Raw genomic sequence first — 18153 nt, forward strand, 5'->3', positions numbered from 1 at the left:
TGGAATCTTCTTTGTAGAAAAAATGGATCATACCCTGCGTCCCTGATTACCGGGAATTAAATAAAATCACAGTCAAGAACAGATATTCTTTGCCCCTGGTTCCGGAACTATTTCAACGCTTCAAAACATCTACTGTATTTACGAAGCTTGACTTACGAGACGCCTATAATCTAGTGCGGATCCGTAAAGGGGATGAATGGAAGACGGCCTTCTGCACTAGATTCGGACATTATGAATACCTCGTTATGCCCTTTGGGTTGTGCAATGCTCCAGCAACATTCCAGCATTTCGTCAATAACATTTTCAGAGACTTTCTTGACCTTTTTCTGATTGTATACCTAGACGACATCCTCATCTTTTCTACTTCCATGACAGCACACCATGAACACGTTAAAAATGTTGGCCAGTTGGCCAGTTAGGAGACCATGGACTGTACGCAAAGGCCTGAAAAGTGTGAATTTGAAAAAGAGACAATCCAATTCTTGGGACTTATCATTCCCACTTCAGGTATTTTCCATGGATCCTCAGAAGGTCAAATCTATCCTCGAATGGCCCACTCCTACAGACAGAAAAAGCACACAGAGGTTCATAGGATTTGCCAACTTTTACCGCAAGCTTATTAAAAATTTCTCTGCTATCATCTCTCCTGTTACCCAGCTGACAAAACACAATACACTTTTTCAGTGGACACCTGCAGCACAAGCAGCATTCGATCAGTTAAAGACTGTCAGAAACCATGAATCAGACTGAGACAGAAGTACAGTTAAATCACACTTGCTTAATAATAATAATAATAATAATAATAATTATAAAAAGGTAAACAGAGTAAACGTAGTCAAAACATAGCGAGAGTTCAGGAACTGGAACGGATAGTCAGACAAGCCAAAATACCAGGGAGTCAGAGATGAGCGTAGAAGAACAGCAAGCAGGATCTGGAGCCAGAAGGAATGTCAGCCAAGCAAGTCTATAACAGGAAAACAGAAGAGCGTCTCTAGAAATGTGACCAAGGCAAAGGCAGAGATCATCTGGGCTGGACGGCTTAAGTAGGCAGGACTGATGAGCAATATAATCAACAGGTGAGTCACTGTGGAGAGAAAGGAGCTGGCAATTAGCCGACAGCTGAGTGGCCAGCTTTGAGAAGGAAGGGCTGTGCCCAGCCCTGACAAAGACTCTGTTTACCACAGAACCCATCTTACAACATCCAGATCCTGCATCACCATATGCCCTTGAGGTGGATGCTTCGGAGAATGCAGTGGGTTCCATGCTGTCACAGCGCCAGGGAACGAAGCCTCTGTTACACCCCATTGTCTTCTTTTCTAGGAAACTCAGCCCCGCAGAGAGGAATTACGATGTGGGAGACCAGGAGTTACTGGCCATAAAGACAGCCCTGGAAGAATGGCGTAACTTGCTGGAAGGAGCAGTTCACCCCATTTTAATCTTTACCGATCACAAAAATCTTGAGTATCTCAGAACAGCCAAATGACTAGGACCTCGTCAAGCCAGGTGGGCACTATTCTTCACCCCTTTCTCCTTCCATATCACCTACAGACCAGGTTCCAAGAATGTCAAGCCTGATGCGCTATCCGCATGTACCCAGAGGAAGGAGAAAAACATCACCAGGCAGACACAATCCTGCCGGCCCAAGGTTTTCTGCTACTACACGAAGACCTGATTACCCAGATTAAACTGGCATCCACAAGAGATGTTCTACCACCAGGTGTTTACTTCCAGGAACAAGATGGGTTATTCCTGCACAATCAAAAGGTGTTTGTACCCCCAAGTCTGCGCCCCAAGATCCTCAGCCTGTGTCACAACCATCACTTGGCAGGACATTTTGAGGTAACCAAGACAATAGGACTAGTGCAATGTTCCTTTTGGTGGCCAGGTTTAAGGTCCAGTTGCAAAGATTATGTTGGTACCTGTGGAGTCTGCATCTGAAACAAGAATGACAAGACCAAATCTTGGAGTCTGTTAAGACCTTTACCTATTCCCAAGAGACCCTGGAAAATGATTAATATGGACTTTATTGTTGAGCTTCCCCATCCAAAAGGTTGATTACCATCTTCGTGATCATTGACAGATTAACAAAGATGGCCCATTTCATTCCTATGTTAGGAACCTCCTCAGCAATGGAGACCGCTCATACCTTCATCAAGGAAGTGGTTAGACTCCACGGGGTACCCAGCAGCATCACTTCCGATCGAGGAGTACAATTTACATACAGATTCTGGAAAGATCTTTGCAGGAAACTAAAAGTCAAAACTTGTTTCTCGTCAGCCTATCACCCACAGACGAATGGCCAGACAGAACAAACAAATCAGACTCTGAAACAATACCTTCAGTGCTTCTCATCCTTTGCCCAAGATGGCTGGGCATCACTTTTACCCCTGTCAGAATTTGCATACAATGATGCAGTTCACTCCGCTAGAGGACAAGCCCCGTTTTTTGCAAATTATGGGTACTTCCCAGTCTTCCTACCCGACATCTTGCCTGATTCCTCGGTCCCCGCAGTCCAAGAAAGGATAAGTGCTCTTCAGTCGCATAACAAAGTATTGCAAGATGCCATTTCCAATGCTCAATGGGAAAATAAAAGATTCTTTAACAGAAAAAGAAGAGGAGATCTAAAGCTTCAAATAGGAGACAAGGTTTGGTTATCCACTGCCAATTTAAAATTGTCATATCCATCCAAGAAGCTCAGACCTAAATATATCGGTCCATTTCCTGTTAAGAGACAGAATAATCCAGCAGCCTATAAACTTTGACTTCCAGAGACTTACAAAATCCACCTTTCACATGTCCTTGCTAAAAAACGCAAAGCTAGACCCATTCCCTGGTCGTGAGTAAGGTCCACCAGCACCTACAATAATTGACGGAAATGAGTATGAGGTCCAGACAATTGTGGATTGTAAGAAAAGAAGGGACACCATCCAGTACTTAATTAAATGGAAAGGCTACGGACCAGAAGACAATTCTTGGGAACCAGAATCCAATCTTCACGCTAAAAGATTAATATGGGCATTCCTCCAGGCTCACCCCGATAAGATGTTACAAATGGGCATCTGGAAGTTGCCCATTGAGGGGCAGCAAAGTAAGAGAAGCCCGGTTAACAAACGTGCATTGGCGCGCAGGCACGGGCATACCAGTTTGTGCACAAGGAGAAACATGTATTGGCGCATGCGTGAGCGCGAACCGTGCACACACTGGCACCAGACAGCCTATTTAAACTGAGAAATGACACATACAAATTGCTGAGTGGTCTTTCAGCTTGTCCCTGTTAACCTGTGCCTTGATCTGTTCCAGTTGCCTGTGTTTGACCCAGCTTTCCCTGTCCTTTGGACTTCTGCCTGCCTTCCTGTGACCTTGGCTTGTGTTTGACTCTGCTCCTGTCTCATGCTCCAGTACCTCGCTGCCCGATTGTGTACCGAACCCGGCCTGTATCCTGTCTTAGCTTTAGTCTCACGTTCCTGTACCTGCTCTGCCCGGCTGTTGATAACCCCTTGGCTTATGTTCCGGCAACACTTCTGCCTATTGATCCAGCGACATGGAGTACCAGTTCCCAGTGCCTGTCCAGTGATCTACAGCCATCGGGTTCCTGCCAAGGCTCAGCTGGTGCCACCTGTTATACCGGCCCTCGTGCCACTCTGTCCTTCACTCCCTGTCATCTCTATCAGGGGCGTTGGACTAGAGGTTATATGCCTATTGATCTTTGTAAAAATGTGAGTAGCCATTTGGCTGATTTTAATTAAATATACCATTCGTTAGTTTGTGGCACACCTTGCTTTTCTCCTATTTGTTCTTCCAGAAACTCAAGGGAGCTGCCACTAATGCTGCATACGTATACTTCCTGGACTTTATAGACTTTTGGTTGTTTTAAGTGTGTTTCGGTACCCTCTCTTGCGCCATTCTGTTTTGTCTTGTTGTTCCCCTGTGTTGTACAGTTCTCTGATTCTAAATTTAAGAAGGTGGTTGCATCCTAAAGAGACAGAACAGTTGCACATACTTGCCAACAGTCCTGATTTTCCCAGGGCAATCGCGGTTTTTGGACCCTCCTCCCAATCTGAGTCCGTCCCAATGAAAATCTGAGGATATGCTTTTGTCCCGGGAATCGGGACTGTTTTTGGCAAAGACTGCAGCTCTGTCTCCGAAAATATGGCCGCCGCCGCAAGTTCTCTTTCCGGCTAGCAGGTCTCTTTCCCCTTATGCTCAGTGGAGAGGGGAGGGGCCTCTGATCTGTGCAGCCAATCGGCTTCTCTCTTCAGTGTACAAGTAGACTATTCTCTTGTACACTGAAGCCGGTTAGCTGCATGGATCAGAGGCCCCTCCCCTCTCCGCTGAACACACAGGAAAGAGACCTAAGTCGAGCTGCCGCCAACCCTCAGCCCTGTGGCCTGCTGCCGACGAGAGGCAGAGCCAAGGGACTCCACTGGGGACACTTATGTAAGGAGGGACTCCACTGCCTGGGGACACCTACATGGGCATCTGCAGGTAGGGGCAAGGGTCTGCCTTGGCCGCATCGGTAGCTGTGCTGGCTCTCTGTGTTTGTGCAATTCGGCTCCACAGCTGCTGCAGATCTGTGTCATTGAGCTTACAGAGCTCTTTACTGCCATCTCTGGCTACTTCCTGTATGTGCGCCCCTCGTGTTTGCTTTGCTGCCTGTTGTATTTTCACAGGGACATGTGGAAACAGAACTTGGGAGAAGGAAGACCCCCTTACAAGTGAGGGCTGTGAGTACAAGTGAAGGGAGGAAGCTGTTTGTGTACAGGGGGTGGCAAAGCTGTGTGTGTGGTTACAGATGTGTGTGTGTGTGGGGGCCTGACATATATACAGATAAGGGGGGCAGCTGAGTGCATACAGGTATGATCAGTGAAGGGGGTTGCCAGATATAGGAAAGTTCATATCATCTGTCCTGTATACAGCTATATACACCCATCTTCCTTCCTGTGTTCCTCCGTCATCACTGACTGCAGATATACATCATCTGTTCTGTATATAGCAGAGAGAAGAATGCATAGAAATGCATTCAATGGACGCCCCCTTGGACTTTTAAGGACAGGAAAAAATGTAGATATAGAGGGAGTAGATGAGTATAAAAGGCAAAAAAATGCCAACTTTATTAATATACAAAGATATAAAATTGTAGAAGACATTTTTTTAGATCAAATACAATACAGAAATGCATCAATGATAAACATAGAAGTTTGTTACACATATATACGTATCACCCAAAGCTGGTAATCCAAAGTCTTGCTCAAGACGAGTTAAACTCAATTAGAATTGCACAGCTTCTATCCCGACATGTTTCGGAAAATCGCATTGAAGTGTACTTTTCCTTCTTCAGGGGAAGTTTTATAGAAGGGTGTACTATTGTTGTATTTATAACACAAATGTATACGTGTATAAAATTTGTTATAATATAGGCATCAACAATATAGTTTGGAGCCTGATAATATCAAAGAAAGATAATGTGAAATACTTACATATATGTCTTTGACTCATTAAACACACAGAAGATAAAAACAGAGAAAGGGAAGAAATACACGCTGGCTGCATAGATAGCTGTATACAGGATAGTTGATGTATGACTGCAGTCAGTGATGATGGAGGAAGGTCTCTATATACAGGTAGCTGTATATACCCACCTTCATTCCTGTACATTGAGACCTTCCTCCATCATCACTGACTGCAGATATACATCATCTGTCCTGTATAAAGCTATATACACCCACCTTCCCTCCTGTATATACTAATACCATCCACCCCCTCTAAATACACATACTGTACATCCTCCGTACTGTACAGGCCACATTTGATGGGCACAGTGAGGCTGCAATTGATGGGCACATGCCTGCACTTTATGTGATAATGACTAAGCCCCTCCCCTTCATGACATTGTCAAAACGGGGGGAGCATGGGTGACCTAAAATGATGCCCCCCCCCTAAAAAAGCGATTCCACTGGGGACACTGATGTAAGGAGGGACTCCACTGCCTGGGGACACCTGATGTAAGGAGGGACTCCACTGCCTGGGGACACCTGATGTAAGGAAGGAGGAACTCCACTGGGGACACTGATGTAACGAGGGACTCCGCTGCCTGGGGATACCTGATGTAAGGAGGGACTCTACTGGGGACACTGATATAAGGAGGGACTCCACTGCCTGGGGACACCTGATGTAAGGAGGACTCCACTGCCTGAGGACACCTGATGTAAGGAGGACTCCACTGCTTGGGGACACCTGATGTAAGGAGGACTCCACTGCCTGGGGACACCTGATGTAAGGAGGGACTCCACTGGGGACACTGATGTAAGGAGGGACTCCTCTGCCTGGGGACACCTGATGTAAGGAGGGAATCCACTGCCTGGGGACACCTGATGTAAGAGGGACTCCACTGCCTGGGGACACCGGATGTAAGGGGGGCTCCACTGCCTGAGGACACATGATGTAAGGAGGGACTCCACTGCCTGGGGACATCTGATGTAAGGAAGTACTCCACTGCCTGGGGACGCCTGATGTAAGGAGGGACTCCGCTGCCTGGGGACGCCTGATGTAAGGAGGGACTCCGCTGCCTGGGGACGCCTGATGTAAGGAGGGACTCCGCTGCCTGGGGACACCTGATGTAAGGAGGGACTCCGCTGCCTGGGGACGCCTGATGTAAGGAGGGACTCCGCTGCCTGGGGACACCTGATGTAAGGAGGGACTCCACTGCCTGGGGACGCCTGATGTAAGGAGGGACTCCACTGCCTGGGGACACCTGATGTAAGGAGGGACTCCACTGCCTGGGGACACCTGATGTAAAGAGGGACTCCACTGCCTGGGGACACCTGATGTAAGGAGGGACTCCGGTGGGAATACCTGATGTAAGGAGGGACTCCACTGGGGGCACCTGATGTAAGGAGGGACATCGCTAGGGGCACTTGATGTAAGGAGGGACTCTGCTGAGAGCACCTGATTTAAAGCAGGACTCTGCTGGGAATGCCTGGTGTAAGGAGGGACTCTGCTGGGGACACCTGATGGCATCTGGTGGCAGGCAACGTGACAAGTGACATGCTCACAGCTCCCACTGATTCGGCATTATGGTGAGTTGAACTATTTCTTTTTATATTACAATGTAATAATATAAATAATGCGCTTCAATTATGCTGACACCATACCAACCATGGTGCCAGGATGATTGAAGCGCTAGGAGTATCTTTATCTGCTGATTGTTAAATTTTCTGGAATACACATATTTCTATTGTTGTGTAGGATCTGGGCCTGCTGTCCATCCTTCTTTCTTTCCTTCCTTCTCTCTCCTTCTCTCCCTATTTCTTTCTTTCTCTCTCCATCCCTTGTTCATCTCAGACTCGAACCACACCCCTTTGAGACACGCCCCCTTTAAGCCAAACCCAATAGTTAAACTATGTCCATTTTCCTTGCCCCTTTACACCACGCCTAAAAATGAATGCCCCGCCCCTCATTATAATAAGACTCCGCCTACAGACAAAAAAGTGTCCCTATACATTTTTTTACAATGTTGGCAACTATGGTTGCAGGTGTCCTTCTTTGTGTTTCTGCAAGTTTTGGAGTATCCCAAACCTCACCCCCATCCTAGCCAAGTTAAACTAGCAAATAAACTGCATAAAGACATGCACGGCCTGTTTTCCTGACTTGAGTAACTATGAATTACTGTGTGTCTGGCAGCCATGTGCCTTACAGGGAATAGGAACTGGGATAATAAAGCCAGCCCAATCTGGGGTTTGAGCTACACTATGTTTATTAAAATATATCTACTCCGATGTGTTTGTACAAAGTGTATTCTAGTTCTTGAAAACATAATTTTAAAGCCCAACTCCTGGAAAAAATTGAATTTGTGCATCAATTACCTTACTGCTCAGTCTTGATTCAAAACATCTCTTACTAAGTCATCCTGATGTGTAATATATCAAAGTCACAGTTTTCTCTATAAGCTAAGCTAATTTCCTGCCCCAGGGACCAGATATTTTTCCCTGTTCGTTAACTTCTTGTACACTGGTCCCCTCATCGCCCCGTTCTCCTGCCTCTGGAGCCTATGAGAAGGGACCTGGTCACGTCAAGTATCGTCTTCACCAATAGGAGGTGTCCACATCAAGCAAGCATGCAGGGAAGTAGCCAACCAGGGAGGAGGGGTTGCTAATATCCTGGGGTTAGGCATTAAAGTAATAATAAGCCCAAAAGAAAAAGTGTAATGTATTGCAGCTTACCAATCCTTAGATCTGGTGGCAGCATTAGTTTTCTTTTTTAGCCCTTTTTTGGCCTTTTTTAATAACAACATGAAAACAAAAGTAAGTAAAAAAAACAAGACCGAGATTTTGGAAAATGTTAGGCCATAGCCCTTTATTGTGGTTGAAAACAAATACATTAAACAAATAAAGCTTAATTTAATATTTAACCAGTTCCTGCCTGCCCTTTGGCTAAATGACGCTGGGACCGGCCTCTCGTCGATTGGGTGGACATCATATGATGTCCTCTCGGATTGCGGCCTGCGCGGGCAAGCAGCAGAGCAATCTGTCACAAGCCGATGACTAGGGTTGCCACCTCATCCCTTTAAACCCGAACACATATCAATTACACAGGTTCTGTGGTAATTAAACTCACTTGGTGCCTTATCTGCATTAAATTAGCCTCAGAACCTGTGTAATTAATATGTGTTTGGGTTTAAAGGGATGAGGTGACAACTCTACCGATGACTGATCAGAGTACCATGTGAACGCCATGAAGAATCACTGCAGGTCACATGACAGTTGTACACAATGGATGGCGTTCTTTCATGCCATCCAATGTGTACAACTGTGTTGCTAGCTGTGATTGGTCAATTTGATCACATGGTACAGACAGGGACAATCACAGCCCATTTGTACCACGTGATTAGCTTTTACCAATCACAGCTAATCACAACAAAACAGCCTGAATGCAGTAAAATGCTTGCATATAGCAATGTAATGCACTGCTATAAGCAAACATAATGTGTAAAAAAATCCTGATCACTTCCCCAGAGCAGTACAGTGTTGCTATGGTAACATTATATTTCTCAGTCACAGTGTGTTTAAAAAAAGTAAAAAATGTAATAAAAAACCCCCCAAAAAATTATAACTTTTTTTTTTTTCGTACTGTCACCAGTCAATGTCTCTGATGACTGCCATACCAGTTCTATGATGACGCTGTACTGCACTGGTGACAGCATGTAAGAAAAAAAAACTGCAAAACAATTGCAAAAAAATTAAAAATTCAAAAAACCTGTCACGCCTCCTACTAAATGCATTGGACTGTATTTTCCAAAAGGGGATAATTTGGGGGGTATTTCTACTGTCCTGGCATTTTAGAGCTTCAAGAAATTAGATAGGCCACCAGTACATCAGGATTGATCAATTTTCAGATACAGTATATACCATCGTTTGTGCACTTTGCAAAGTGCAGTTGCTCCAGAGCTTAGTAAATGAAGAGAAGCTCTGCTGATTTCCATCATCCAAACATGTGCAAGCAAAAATGCTGTTTTTTAAATTTTCCTTGCACGTGATTGGGTTTTTCACCAAAGAAATGTAGCAGAAAACATTTTGGGCTAAATTTATGAAGAGCCATTTTTTATTTGCAAAATTTTATAACAGAAACAAAGAAAAATGTTAGTTTTTTCAAAATGTTTAGTCTTTTTTTTTCGTTTAGCAAAAAATAAAAAACCCAGTGGTGATTAAATACTACCAAAAGAAAGCTCTATTTGTGTGAACAAAATGATAAAAATGTAGATTGGGTACAGTGTTGCATGACCACGCAATTGTCATTCAAAGTGCAACAGCTCCGAAAGCTGCAAATTGGCCAGGGCAGGAAGAGGGTAAAAGTGCCTGGTATTGAAGTGGTTGATAACCATAATCCAAACTTCTAAAATGAATAACCAAACACCAAAAGCTCAGTCACCAAAACTCGAGCTAAGCATAACCAGTCTGTTAATGTATTTTTTCACACTGTCCTCATACAAATGTTGGGTAACGATACCCAACAAAGATAGCCACCACTATGAGTGGAAGGGTGGGACAGCTCAGCTTGATTGAAGACCCATCTGCTGATAGGAGCCTCAGAATGAAAAATATTTAAAGGTGAGGCGGATTCATGACTGGTTACTAGGTTTTCCCTCTAAAAGTCCAGGGCCAATCCGAAATGATAAAAGACTGACAGATCTACCCAGTGACCTCTGTTTGGACTCTTCTGCCTTAGGTAACAAGGGGTGACCTGAAACAGACAAAATAGAGAGTCAGAAACTGCCAAATACAAGGAAATTCCCTAGTAACAGCCTTAACTTAATATAGGCTAAACTAAAAAGGAATGGCAAGGGATCACAATCCCACGTGGCCACCTTGTAATTTTTGTGGACCTAATATAGGATTTCAGACCCCATAAGGCACCCAAAAAACAGCAGCAACTACAACAACAACCTGAAAGAAAAGGATTAATAAACAAGACAAAAATATTGGAAACTATAAGGCCGTGGCACCCTGTTCGAGTTAAAGTGAAGCTCCACCCATAAAGGGCTTGTTCGCTCCCCCCTCCCCTTCACTGCCACATTTGGCACTTTTTGGGGGGGATGGGGTACCTGGTTTTGACAGTTACACACTCCCACTTCCTGGTAAGATTGCTGCACGGCGTTCTACGTCATGTTCGGCCCCTCCTCCTTCCCCTTGCTGCCTTCTGGACCCTGTTTGTGTCCCAGAAGACGACGGGACCATTCAGAAAGTGCAGCGCACTCGCACATGCACAGCAGGAAACCGGCTGCAAGTTTCCCTTACTTGCAATGCAAGTAAGTTTGGGCTTGGGGTGCCGACATTGCAGGATCCCTGGACAGGTAAGTGTCCTTATATTAAAATTTAGCAGCTACAGTATTTGTAGCTACTAACTTTAATTTGTTTTTTCCCCAGACTGGAACTCTGCTTGAAACACAGATCAATTTAAAGCGTAGTTCCGCCGAAAAAAAAAAATATTAAAAGCCAGCAGCTACAAATACTGCAGCTGCTGACTTTTAATATATGGGCACTTACCTGTCCAGGGTGCCCGCGATGTCGGCAGCTGAAGCCGATCTGTCCGTTGGCTCTCGGCTGCTGCCGCCGCCATCCTCGGTAAGGAAATCAGGAAGTGAAGCCGTGCGGCTTCACTTCCTGGTTATCTACTGCGCATGCGCGAGTCACGCTGCGCATCCTCACTGGTCCCTGCTGTCTCCTAGGACCTGTTTGTCTCCCAGAAGACAGCTGGGGAGAACTGAGTAGGCGCCGGAAGTGGCGTAGGTCACCGCGATCACCACGGTGATCTATGCCAGGAAGTGGGAGCAAATACCTGTATTAGCCTAACACACAAAAGAATGTCCCACATAATCTTGAGAGGAACTGGAAAAGAATATCAACTTCAACTTCAGAGCAGGACAAAGATACAAGCGAAAACATCCGGAGTCCCACCGGCCAGTGCATTAGTGATGTCATTGTATCCCTGGCCATTCAAACAGCCAAAGCCTGCGAACCCGGAAGGAAGACAGGTGATGGTGGAAGTGCTGGGGGGAGCCGTGACAGCACTGTGCTGGAGGGCTCCATTTGCAGGTGTCTGTCATAATGTGCTAGTATGCAGTGCATACTAGCACATTATGTCAAAAACCTGCAGGGGACCCATTTATTTGGGCTTTTTTTTTGGGAGCTTGAATGTGGAGCACGGAACTTCTTACAGTTTCCTGCACCATAAACATGGCACAGGGAGCTTAATTATTTCCCCTTGTAGGAAGCTGTCAGCTTTCAACTGTTGAGATAAGATATTAGCTTCACAATGAGTGTATTATTTTCAAAAGGCTAGGATTACTAAAGAATATGCAAATTTGCAGTCGCACAGATGGGCTCACAAACCAAGCTGGACAATCCAAATATTTTCTCCCAGTATTTTACTATGCGCATATGATACTTGCAGAGATGTATGATAATACAATTATGACAGTGCACATGTTTCTAAAACCTTACATATGTGATTTGTTAGCAGTACCTGCTCCAGAAGTCATACATATGTTGTGCTTGCCCAGAAGAAGGCACTGGATGATTGGGTTTCCTAATTCCTGATGACAGCAATGCCACAGCTTTATTAAATTCCAACATATAACATGTGAACACATTTAACAAGTGCCAGTCACAGTCGTACTGTGAGCACTCAGTTCCAAAAGGGGGGGGGCTGTCCTTACCATAAGTGCTGGACAGACAGCCTAATTCCAATGTTTCATCAAGACCATAGCTCTTCCACCCACTTCTTCCAAAAGACCCAGAATTCCCTGGGGCACACGTTTCCTGAGCTCAGGCCCATCCCCCATGTTTCCACCAATCATCTGTGACCAACAACCCCCTTGTCCGGCACCTGGCCATGCCCCCATCAGTCAAGGCTCTCTTTCCCTATGGGGGCTCAAGAGGCCTTCAGTTGCACTAATAACAATTTACTAACAGAGTATCATTAAAGTATATATAAAGGCAAAACTTTTTTTTTTTTAGTTTTGGATAGAGTGGAGAGGGATTAGAACGTCAGTTTTTATTGCTGTCTGTGCTGCTGCTAAGGAGATTCACCCTCTCTATGTGTCCTGTTTACCATTATTATTCAAAGTAAAAGAAAATCCTACATTTTGGGTTGTCCCCATAAAAGTAATAGAGGGAAAATCTTCCAATGGGGACATTAATTCTGGTCACCTGGGAGAGCCCAAGTAATTCCCTTAATTTGCAGGGATTTCCTCTCACTTCCTGTTTGGTTATCGGACAGGAATGGAATGGAAATCTCCAGCAATGAAACAAAGATCCCGAAAAAAATCTGACAGGGGTTATAATCCTCTCTTGCTCTATCCAAAATAAAAAAAAGGTTTTGCCTATAGTTCTTTTTAAACACAATTTCACAAGGTACCCAAAACTTGGCTCAAATGAGGTAAAATCCTCGCCTCTTGGGACCTGTGTAATAGGGGAGCCATGAATACAGGATATACTCACACATAACCTGACGATGGCCTGCATTGGAGCACTCCTAAACAGAGTTTTTGTAATCCCAATGGAAATAAGGTAATACTTCTCAAACTGCATTCCAGGGGGTCCCACTTTGAGGGGGTACTGTCTCTTTAAGGAAAGAGTTACAAAGATGGTGGCCAGCCACCTCTCACTACTCAGCAGTTCCCCATGGAGTCTCCTCCTACTTGTAGGCATTTGGAACTCCAAGCACATGATAGTCTGCTTCCTGTGGTCTCCAAGAGTAATGATGGCAACTCTGGATACTGTAGCAATGATCCCAGGTGAAGCTGCAGGCACTCTAGGTGCAACTGTCCTCTCCTGCAGCCCATTGGATCCTTCAGTAACAGCAACGATCTCTAGCAGGTGCAACAGTTCACTCCTGATTCAGCAAAACATTGGGTAGCATTGGCATTACGCTGCACCACAGCCTCAGCAGAGTAAGAAGGGTCAGCATCATACCAGCAGCTCCACGCAAGACCACTGATTCACTTTCACCTCTTCAGGCCAGACAAAGTTCTTCCTGGATAGGGGATGCTTTCAGGGGACTATACCTCCCAGTAGTCCTTTCTCAACTGAAGGCAGCCTATCACTGCCCTCCTGTTCATATTCCAGCAGCTTCTTCTCCTCTTTCCCTGTGAAGTCACACCACACAATCAGGGAAGGGAAGAGGGCAAAAAGTAATTGCAGCAGGGATGGCTGTGAGACAGCCCGGGCCATGTGGCTGCCTTGACAGCGGTACTGCAACCAGGCTACATATACTTTAGCTAAGTGATGGCATACCTGGAATCCAAATTGTAATTTTGTGGAACCATCTTACTTAGTCTGTTTGCATTTACTTTTGTAGGAAAAATATATGATGAAGTGTGTACGAATATTGGCTATAAAAAAAAATGTTGATATTAAAAGTAGCTATAAAAAAATCACTATAAAAAGCAAAGAAGGTATGGTACTTTTTTTTTTGGTGGATAAGATAGATTGGCGCTGGTCTTTTGGTGTATCCACCTTGCATACCTTAATAAGCAGTTTAAGCATTGTAGTGATTGTCACATTAAGTTTTTATGGTTGTTTTTTTTATATCCTTACATTCTCATAGTCTGAACTGCCATCATCATGTTGTTGTTTAACAGAATTATTAGCAGAAATGTTAAAGGTGAATAAGAAGAATGTTAGAAGAAGAAAACTGGAGGTAAGGAGTAGAACATGGTGAAACACTGGGGGTTTGGATAAAGGGAGCAGTTCAGGAGGAGCATGGGATGAGGAGGGGATGCTCAGTGCAGAGGGCGCTAGAAGAGGAGCAGTACAGAGCAGACACTAGTGGTGGAAGATAGAGTATAGAAGGGACACTGGAGGCAGATAAAAGTAGCAGTATGGAGGATAGCAATGGAGATTGATAAGAGGAGCAGTACAGGAGAAAAGAAATGAGAAGGGGGTGGTGGGGCAAATAATAGAAGGTAAAACAGGGACACTAACAGTGAAGGAGAAGAGCAGCACAGGGAAATGCGGGAGTAGGAAGAGGAGCAGCACAGCAGTGATGCTAGAAGTGGAAGAGAAGAGCAGTACGAGGCAGAGGAAAGGGTAAGTGCAAAGGAGTGCTGTAGGTGAAGAAGAGGACCAGTACAAGGGGGATTTTGTAGGTGGAAGGGAGAATCAGTATGAGTCCTCATGCACACTGGATGTTTTTACTACTGCTTCTAGGTGTTTTTTTTTTTCCTGCCTCTAAACGCCCCTCCACATAGGCTTTTAGCAGCATTTAGTGGCAAGAGCTTTTAGAGGCAGGAAAAAACCCACTGCCAGTGCATCCAGGAGCATCAGAGTTTGGGCAGAAAAAAAAAACGCTACTAGAAGCTGCTGAACGCTAGTGCTTGAGCATGAATTCATTTCAATGGCCAGAAAAAATGATTTATTCTGGCCAATGAAATTAATTAATGCCCAAGAGCTTGACGCCTGTAAAAGCTTGTAAAATGTTTAGACACTATTACAAGCATCAGGCATTTTTTCTGCAAAAACGCTGCTGGCTTCTAGGAGAGTTAAAAAAAATATCCTGTGTGCATGAGTCCTGAGGAGGGATACTGTAGATAGAGAGGTTGAGTTGTTCAAGGGCAATGCTGTAGGTGAAGGAGAGGAGCAGTGGAAGGGAGGAGAAACATTAGAGGTATACTGAATATAGCGGTGTAGTTGCCACTAGAACAAACAATCCACCAATTCACCCCGCTGCCAGACATCACTTGCAGAGACAATGAACAGTCTTTTGTTGGTTTTGTTTTTGATTTATTGGGGGATACAACTTGGTTGAGGAAAAGGGTATATGGGATGCCCATAGAATAATTCAATTGCCATCATATTTTAAAGATTGTAAAAATTAGCACGTAGTTAGAGCCAGAAGAGATGATGTGCATTTGTAATTGCTATGATCTTCCTCCTGCATCACCATGCAGACTGTTGCTCCTCCTCTGCTCAACTCCCACAGAGTATTACTTCCAAGAATTCCCCAACCATTACCGTGTAAAGGATGAGGACATCACTCTTGACCATGTAAGAGTAATGTTCTCAGAACTTCTCTCCTCCTGCACAAGGCTTATCCTGTAGTTCCCCTCCTGCACAAAACTTATCTTGAAGTAAAGTAATGTCACATCTTCTTCTATGAGCAAGAAGGACCCACTCTGAATAAGTCCTTAAGCTAGCTCTGGTTGCTCGCTGCTGCTAGGCCAGAGGCCTGTAGCACCTCTCCCCGGAGGCCTAGTAGTTTAAAAGCATTTGACGGATGGTGGACTACTGTTCCCAGCCAGCCCAGCTTGCAAATCCTGTGCCCTCAGGCCACAAATCGATTTGACACATATCCCCACAATCTCTCCTCTGATTCAGGACTCCCCATCATTCACAGTGTAAATGATGATGACTTTGCTAATGACCGTGTAGAAGCAAAGTTTCCTCACAGACTTCCTGACACATTCAGCCCTACACTCTGGTAACACTCACCGACCTCTCTCTGCCCTGAGTCCTTGATGGAGAACTTGACTGGCCCATACGTTCCGACAGCTTCACCTGCCATTCTGATCCAGGAGTTCTTTATCAACGACCGTGTGATGATAAAGACATTGCCAATGACCGTGTAGAGGCAAAGTTCCCTCATAGATCCTCCCTGGGCCTCCTCCTGCGATTGGCACACCCCCCCTCCCAGATTGGGGTGCCCTCCTGCTGCTGTCTAGTATGCCATCCTCCACTTCACTCAGCTGACAATTCTCCCCAGTGGCATGTTACCTCAGTTTATAAAGGAGGCCCGCCCCCTGACAATACCAGTTGGGGATTGGTCAGGGCTCCCACACAAGCTGCCACTACAGTCCTAGGCCCTGCCCCTCTTCCAGAACATTCTCCCTGGAAGCAGGGGAGGCGCCTCAGAACTAGAGCACAGGTGACCACACCCACTGCTACTCTGACCACTCTCAGCCCCCAGATCAAAAAAGATAGGCCTAGCTTGCAGCATAGGCCCGCCTAAATTTGCCTGTGCTGACAGTCTAACAAGTAAAAAATCTATTACTAGCACCTACCTATTGGTAGAGGGTGCTACATGAAGCTACAGAAAAGGGGTGGACTACAAAGGCGCACATAAGGGTGATGAAAATAGCTAATAAAAAATAAAAGCTGGATGCTTAGAAAAGTTGCATTACCTTACAGGGCAATGCAGGAAAACATGACACTCTGGAAGGAAACGGGTTTTTGTAACATAAAGTATGCATAAATTGTGTAGATTGGTGGCTCAGTGTCTTTGCCACTAATCTGTTAGCTTCTATCAGAGGGACCTATTGATGTCACAGCTGCTGAATAGCTTGCATGTAGTGACAGGTGAATCTGCTTGGGTTGGAATCGCCAAGGTTTCAGCAAATGTTATTCAAAATTTAGCAAACCTAAACAGAAAGACGAATCCAATTGAAATCTATGAGGGCAGAGTCTTGGTGTTAAATTCTGGCCATCTAGGGCTAATATGCAATATGCCTGTGCTGTGCCAATGAAAAATATACCCTAAAGTAGGAAGAGGGTCTTTTCATGCAGCTTCAAGGGCAACATTGAAAATGCTCAAATATTGTAAATAAAATGCCTGGGGATGCTTTAAAGCTGTATCTGGTGTTACAGGACAGTACAATTCTCACATAAAATCACAGCAACATCTTACATTGGCAGCATATATTTGGCTCTGGTATTAAGTTGATTCTGGTAAAATAAGCTTGGCTTACAACAGCAGCATTGCAATTTGATTCATTTCAGTTAGGGGAAAAAAGCTTTTTTCAGGTATCTTTAGCAGTAACACATACCTTTTCATTAAACAGTCATAGACCAGCTTTGATATGGACTGCCCCTGTTCTCAGTGAATCAAAACTGTCCTGCTGCTGGAGAATTTTTATCTGAAAGACCACACAATACACCAGTGTAAAACTGTTCAGAAACCTGATATTTTGAATAAAGGAGGATTGCCTGATATGTTCTGGAGTAAAGAAAAAAAAAAAAAAAAAGATTACAGGTAGGTGTTTTATTGCAAGAATGAACCACTTCATCCCCGGAAGAATTTACCCCCTTCCTGACCAGAGCGTTTTTTGCGATTCGGCACAGCGCGGTCTTGCGACGTTGTACCCAAACAAAATTTATGTCCTTTTTTTCTCACAAATAGAGCTTTCTTTTGGTGGTATTTGATCGCCTCTGTGGTTTTTATTTTTTGCACTATAAGCAAAAAAAGAAAGACAATTTTGAAAAAAAACACAATATTTTGTACTTTTTGCTATAATAAATATCCCCATGTTTTTTTTTAAAAAAGCAAATTTTTTGTCAGTTTAGGCTGATATGTATTCTTCTACATATTTTTGGTAAAAAAAAATCACAATAAGCGTCTATTGATTGGTTTGCGCACAAGTTATAGCGTCTACAAAAGAGGGGATATATTTATAGCATTTTTATTATTTTTTTTTTTTTTTTTATTAGTAATGGCGGCGTGATAAAAAGTGCATTGATTACTGTAAAAATGTCACTGGCAGTGAAGGGGTTAATGCTAGGGGGCGGTGAAGGGGGTTAACTAGGGAGGTGATTCTAACTGAAGGGGGAGGGGACTAACTAGAGGAAGTGACGGATCGTGGTTCCTAGCTAATAGGAACACACG

The sequence above is a fragment of the Aquarana catesbeiana genome, linkage group LG04 (genome assembly GCF_042186555.1).
Source record: "Aquarana catesbeiana isolate 2022-GZ linkage group LG04, ASM4218655v1, whole genome shotgun sequence".
Taxonomy (NCBI): Eukaryota; Metazoa; Chordata; class Amphibia; order Anura; family Ranidae; genus Aquarana; species Aquarana catesbeiana.